Source organism: Nicotiana sylvestris, chromosome 6, assembly GCF_000393655.2.
Source record: "Nicotiana sylvestris chromosome 6, ASM39365v2, whole genome shotgun sequence".
Classification (NCBI taxonomy): domain Eukaryota; kingdom Viridiplantae; phylum Streptophyta; class Magnoliopsida; order Solanales; family Solanaceae; genus Nicotiana; species Nicotiana sylvestris.
The window spans coordinates 111,825,165-111,832,891 of NC_091062.1; the positions used below are offsets into that span (position 1 = coordinate 111,825,165).

The 7,727-nt window shown below is 36.8% G+C and overlaps 1 pseudogene; it reads left to right on the forward strand.

Annotated features, from left to right (window-relative positions):
* The first annotated feature begins 1,443 nt into the window (after positions 1–1,443).
* Positions 1,444–7,353, forward strand: LOC104238467 (auxin response factor 18-like; annotated as a pseudogene).
* Positions 7,354–7,727: the final 374 nt, after the last annotated feature.

Here is a 7,727-nt window from a genome sequence, read left to right on the forward strand (position 1 = left end):
CATATGATACCAATATGGCATATAACTATACCAACATGGTATACCTTTTTACTAGTTAATTTTCGGCAACTATATAACTATACTACTATTACATAACACACATGCATAAAGAGAAAAAAAAAATAGGGTATCACGTATTAATATAATAAGGTATTTCAAGATATTGTACTATATTACTATTATTAAAAGAAAATCAAATATTGTACCAATTAAATGCAGCTAACACAACCAAAAAATAATTCAACTAGCATATGATATCAATATAGTATATAGCTATACTAATAGGGTATATAATTGAAATGAATTGTATACTAAAATGGTATATTTGTATACTACTTGGGTATACAATACAGTATATTGTTACAATATAGCTATATACCCCTACAACATATTGTATACCGTAGCAGTATACTATTAAGTAACTGTGTTCTTCTTCTATTTTCAGTGAAAATATTCGATCTTAATCATCTCAAATCAACTTCAAATATGATCAAATTTCAGTATGAATTTCTAGAAGATACTATGAGCAACATTTAATAACACCCATTTTGAATAAAATAAGAAATCTTCAAAAACAAAAATTGAGCTTCAAGCCAACAATGGTGGATATTCAAACACACATAAAAATTCAGATTTGGGAAGCTACACGAAGGTACTTTAAGCAATATTTTATAGCACCCACATCAAATCAAACAATAAATCTTTAAAATAAAATTTCCGTTTTAGAAGCTTCAAGCTCAACAATGGTGGGTCTTCATACACACAAAAATCATAAGGAAAGCTTGGGTTGAACATCTTAATGAAGATCGATCTATTGAAGATTCAGACCTAAAAGTTTGAACTCATACACATAAAGTTCCAATTTTTTTCTTCAGATCTAAATTTGGATCCACTACTTTGTAATATTTCTCTATTGGATAAAGGATAAGACTCACTGAAAACTTTTTCCTACTTAACTTTCTTGCTAATGATATATGGAAGAGAGAATTTAAGAATAAAAGGAATTGTTTATTGAAAGAATATGAGAATTAATGTTGTAAAAGGAAGAAAGAGAAAATAGGGAGAAAAACATGGGAACATATAAGAAAACTTTAAACTTTAAAATTACAGAGAAACAGTGATAGGGAGGCCGGGTAATTAATATAGGTGGGGTAGGTAGATACTGTAACTATTTTCAAAATAGGTAAAAGCGAGTAAATATTTTGGTTTTTGTGGGTATAAAGTGTAGTTTCCTCTTCCTGTTAAAGCGAGTAAATATATGATCCAGCTTACCTTATATTGGGTTCGAGTCGTGTGGTTGAAATAAATCTTGTTAAAGTGTGTTCTCTCTTTTACTAGGTCTTGTACGATATAAATCTAAATTAGTCGGACTCAATACAAATACGAATAGAAAACAAAAACAAAAATTTGTTGGCCTTCAAAATTTGGGGCCCTTAAGTGGCTTCACCCTTGGGCCGCCCCTGCCTATAACTATAGCATCTCTGTGTATGTTCTGTTTCCCTCTTAATCTCACATTTGTTCAGATCCGAAGATATGGTAGAAGGTTTAGGTTAAAGAGTGATTGCGGCGACGGCGGTGGTAACGGTGATGAAGAAGAAGAAGAGAGAGAAAATGGAGTTACATATTTAAGTAAGGAGCGATCGACTAATCGGTTATTTCATACGAACAATCATCATGTACGGACGTTGATGTTGACATTGACGCCATGAATTTGTTGTCGTATATTATACCTATAGCTTGAGCCTTGAGGTGTAAAGGCGTGGAATTGAAGTGAATTGGGAACAGAACGACTTGTTGAAACTGAAAGGCTGTAAATGTAAGTGCTTTTAAGCGAAACTGCTAGTCATTAATGTGTCATAGAATGCTAGTCATTAATGTGTCAGAGACTACTAGTCATTTTGGTTATAGGATTTGATTGAAGAGGGAATTGATGAAGCTGTGTTATATTTACCCTCTCTGTCTAAATGAAGGCACAGTCTGCAGTTGTTGAGGCTTTAATTGTTTGCTTCCGAATAAATTGTTCTGAACAACTTGCGTACAAGACATGCTTTGGATCAGCTTTTTCTCGTCTTTAATTTCTCTCTTTGTAAATTTAAGTAGTAATACATTTGCTTTTTCTGTGGTCTCCATTTTTACTTTCCGTAAATGAGGTTGTGTTCTTATCGAGTTTTTCTTAGTTACCGCATTTAAGGAGTGATAGGCACACGTCGTGATAGGCGCACAGGAATCAAATCTGAAACTGCGATTCTCTGATCATCAAAAAATACAAAAGAGGATTTGCATCAAACAAATTAATTTAATTGTAAAAAAAAAGTTATAGTAATGTGTTCTTTTATTGTTCAAATGTGTAAAGTTTATATAAAAAGCACATTAGATGTATTTACTAGTTGATTGAGCCAGAATACCTTTTGGTGTAGGTTTATTTGTAGTATTGTTTCTGTAATTATCTTCTTTTGCTTGAATTTGTTCCTGACATGTTTTATTTTTGGTACGCAGAACCTGCTGAAGAAGTAGGAGGTGTTTCAATATCGGCATTTGTAGGTATTACCAAAAGAAATCATGTATAAGAAGGAAGGAAGTAGCTTTTGCAGGACTAGTGAAATGGAGGAGGCGATAGAGAGGTGTGTGGACTCTCAGCTATGGCATGCCTGTGCAGGAAGCATGGTGCAAATTCCTCGATTAAACTCCAAGGTTTTTTATTTCCCACAAGGCCATGCTGAGCATACATTTAAAGATGTTGATTTCACTGCTCTGCCGAGAATTCCTGCTATGATTCTATGCAGGTCGATGCTGTAAAATTCTTAGCTGATCCTAAACTGATGAGATTTATGCCAAGATTAGGCTTATTCCGGTTGAAAACAAGGACCATGACTTTGAAAATGACACTGTTTTAGGAAGCAGTGTGGTTGAAACAACTGAGAAGCCTAGTTCCTTCGCCAAGACATTGACTCAATCGGATGCAAATAACGGGGGTGGTTTTTCAGTGCCTAGATACAGTGCAGAGACAATTTTCCCGAGGTTGGATTTTACAGCTGATCCTCCTGTCCAGACTGTGATCGCGAAGGATGTTCATGGTGCAATCTGGAAGTTCAGGCACATCTATAGGGGCACGCCACGGAGGCATTTGTTGACAACTGGTTGGAGTTCATTTGTGAATCAGAAGAAGCTGGTTGCAGGGGACTCTGTTGTGTTTCTGAGGGCAGAAAATGGTGATCTTTGTGTTGGAATTAGCAGGGTAAAGCGGGGTGGTATTGGTGGGATGGAAACCCAGTCAGGGTGGTGAAATTCTGCTGCTGGCAATTATGGTGGATTTTATGCATTTCTGAAGGAAGACTAGAACAATATAATGAGAAGTGGTAGTAATAGGAATCTGAATTCTTCTGGTGGGAGATTTAGATATAAGGGACAAATGAGCCCTGAATCAGTTGTTAAGGCTGCATATCTCGCTGCTAGTAGCCAGCCTTTTGAAATTGTTTATTACCCACGTGCAAGCTCTCCTGAATTTTGTGTTAGGGCGTCTTCTGTGAATGCTGGAATGAACGTTCAATGGTGCTCAGGGATGAGGTTCAAAATGGCTTTTGAAACCGAGGATTCTTCTCGGATCAGCTGGTTCATGGGAAGTATATCATCGGTTCAGGTTGCTGACCCCATCCGCTGGCCTCATTCACCTTGGCGGCTTCTTCAGGTAATGCAGCCACTTTCAGTTTTCTATTTGGACCAATACATAACTGTTTAGTAATGTCAATTTGCCATTATTCTATATTAATATTCCTATTTAACTATGGGGTGAAAGAAGTAATTTTAAGACAAGAGAGGTTGCTCTGATGGTTGTGAGTTCGAGTCTCCCCAAGAGCAAGGTGGGAAGTTCTTGGAGGGAAGGATGCCGGGGGTCTATTTGGAAACAGCCTCTCTACCCCAGGGTAGGGGTAAGGTCTGCGTACACACTACCCTCCCCAGACTCCACTAAGTGGGATTATACTGGGTTGTTGTTGTTGTTGTAATGGTTAAGCCGTTAAGCAACCAATGAAAACATAATGGTTATGCTAAGATCGTTCCTTATGCTGAGCAGTACTTGTCACACCTCCTTTTTCCTACACCCCGGAAGTTTATAAGGGAGTTTTTTCCAATTTTAAGTGACAATCGAAACAGGATTATTTTATTTAAAATTCAGAGTCGTCACTTGGGATAATTTATGGTGTCCCAAGTCACCGGTTCAAATCCCGAATCGAGGAAAAGGATTGACTCTGTATTACAGTCCGCGAACCAGAAATCCGGGTAAGGAATTCTGTTAACCCGGGAGAAGGTGTTAGGCATTCTCGGATTCCGTGGTTTTAGCACGGTCGCTCAACTGTTATAATTGGCCTATTATCTAATTTTAATACATGTTTTAACCTATGGTGCAATTTTAGCTTTATAACCGCTTTTAGCCATTTTTAAAGAAAGATTTGCAATGTCATTTAAAATATGTCTTGAACCACGTCACATAAATGCACTCGCAGTCCGCAACACATTTTATAACATTGTTGAGTTTTGGATTTGGGTCACATAAATGTGCACCCGAGTTTAAGGAAATTAATTTAAATTGCGCGCCTAAATCAACTACGCACTTTCAAGTTTGCGAGGGCCATGGAAAATTCAACTAAATGGCACACCTCGATTTTAAAGAGTTGAAAATTAATTTGATGAAGGGAGGACAATAAGGGATAACAACATCAGTTTGTAAACAACAAATTCGATTACTATTGAAAAGGCATCACTACAACATTAAACAATTGAAGTAAAGGAAAATTTGAATGAATAAATAATCCAATTAAAATTCTTTCAATTCTTCTTCAATATAGAAACCTAACAATGAACTCTGAAGTACGCAAGCATCACTATTTTCAACTTCATGCAAAGAATCGTGAACAACACGGAGGGAAAGAAGTCACGGTAATTCCAAATAACTCAAATTCAAACAAAACGGTACCACACAAAAATGATAATTTAGAAAAGATATTTGATTGACATCAGTAATATCATATAGAATACACAAGAGATGGCAACTCATTTTATTTTGTAAAAGAAAAATAAGAATGGACCTTAATTTGGATGTGCCTTTTCCGCCTATGCTTCCTACTTAGAACAGAGCCAGGACCGGAGATTCGGACCAGCCACGGAGAACGAAAACTCGAACACGACCTCAACGATTTAGCTTTGAAGCTGCTGCTTGCTCGAGTTTAGAAGGTGATAGTAGCTGCATTTTTTTTTTTTTGAGTTGTTTCAGGTGATTTTTGGGAAGGTTTTGGAGCTGAGTTCGGACTGGTTTTTAAGAGCGTGGTGGCTGCTGGTTTTAATGGAGTTTTATGGCCATGCTTTTCCGGTGTTTCCACAGTGAAAGTGAAACTAAGTAAAGAAGAAAGGAAGGAGAAGGTCTTTTGATTAGAAGGGGTTACGACTCCAGCTTCTTTTGGAGAAGATCGGTTTTTGTTGTGTATCCTTGATGCTTTTTGTTCTTTTATCTTTTTGAGAGAACGGTGGATCAGCCATTAATAGAGTCTAGGTCAATTTAGGTATTAGGTACTATTATATAGGGGTAGGGATTAGGTTAGGGATATGAGCCTAGGAACTATGAGCTTGAGAATTATGGGCTAGGTCCAAAATTAGGCCTAAAAATGGGTTGCTCGAGCCCAAGTTTTATTCTTTCCCCGTGAACGAGATTAAAATACGATCTCATTTATTAATTAGTCCTACTTAAGTAAAATAACTATTAAAATAAGACTGACCGTTAAAACAAACTATTTTTTTTTTGTATTTTTCAAGATTAAAAATGACTACAAAACATTAATGGAACAATTTTTGTAAATTTCATTTTCCTGTAATAAAATAGAGTAACAGAGTAAAAATTAGCTGAAATAGCTATATTAGGCCTAAATTAAATATTTACGTGCTAAAATATAAAAAATCTTGGAGAGGGTCAAAAATCACATGTCTACAGTACTATTAAAGCATTCCGTTCCCTGCTAGGTGTTAGGATTATTTTCTTTCCTTTTCCCCATTTCTCCAATTCCTGGGTGGGAGTTTGTAGGAGATCTTCACAAGACATGTTATGAAGTCCCATAGTAGCAGCACGAGAAAATTGACATGTTATAAATTTCTTTTGTTATATACTGCTGCAGGTGACATGGGATGAACCAGATTTACTGCAAAATGTAAAAAAAGTCAGCCCATGGCTTGTCGAATTGGTCTCTAATATGCCCGTCATTCACTTATCACCGCCAAGGAAAAAAGCTGTGTTTAGCGCAAGATTTTGCACTTGACAGTCAATTTCCATTACCTTCATTTTCGGGCAACTCCCTCAGGTCCAGCAGTCCTTTTTGTTGTGTATCTGACAACATCACTGGAGGCATACAGGGAGCCAGGCATGCTCAGTTTGGAGTACCTTTATTGGATCTCCAACTTAGCAAAAAATTGCAGTTGGGACTGCTACGACTCAATGCTGATTCTAGAATTCCTAATAAGGTCCAAAAAGAGAGCAACGAAAATATATCTTGCTTGCTTACCATGGGTAGTTGTAGTGAGAAAGCTGATAATTTGAAAACACCTGGGTTTTTACTCTTTGGCCAACCAATTCTCACAGAGCAGCAAATGTGTACTAATGTTCCTCCACAAGTCCAAACAAAAAGAGACTCCTCACAATTGGAAAGTGAAAGACTCTTCCAAATGCTACATTACTTTGGAATCACGCAGCTGAACTTGGCATGAGTAGTGGTCACTGCAAAGTATTCCTAGATACGGAGGATGTAGGACATGCCCTTGATATCTCAGTTTTAGGATCATACCAAGAGCTGTATAAAAGACTTGCAGACATGTTTGGGATAGATATGATGACACGTGTACTTTATATAGACAAATTGGAGATGAACCATTCAGGTGCTTCCACTACTTTCTATTCTTGAATTTATTCATATTTCTAGTAACAAGTTCTTATCCTCGGACTTGGTGAAGGCTGCAAAAAGACTGACAATTCTACCGTGAAATTATTTCAGGAAATGGCTCACTCATCTGCCAACTGCTGAAGGTTGTCTACATTCTTCAAATCAGGCAGGATCCCTTTGCGTCTTTGCGTAAATATTACATCTGGTTGTTTCTAAGAAATCATAGACACTAGTAATGGAAGATGGATATGTTTTAAGGATGCCTCCGTTTTCTTTATGTTTGAAATAATGGACTTGCTAGGTTGTAACCACATGTTTGAAAGTGGGACAACAAAATTTATTCATGTATTTCTTCCACACTGCAAATACTTGATGATATGCTTGGCATTACCAAGTTTAAATAAGAAAACAGACTGGGAATCTAGAGCTTTCTTCTGCTTTGCATGATGCTGATCGGTGTATCTGGATGCTCAAATGCAGATGTGTCGTGTACTATGTATTCTTGCGTCGAAATACAATCCATATATATAAAACTCGAAATTGTGTTGTCCCCAACTTTCGATATTTGCATTGTGATCTTCTGTTCATTATAGTAAACTGCCAAGCAAGTTCTAGTTAGGTTCCTTGCATCAAATTGGCCACTAAGGCGAAAACATAAAGGAAATGGATTGACATACAGGATTATTCGCCTCTGATCCATTTTGGGGCAATGACTTTCTCGTCAAAAATCCTTTTCTCAAATTATTTCTCATTTTAGAAGTTCAAGACAATTAATTATTTTTTTTCATTTTACCCTTAGTAGTAATTGTT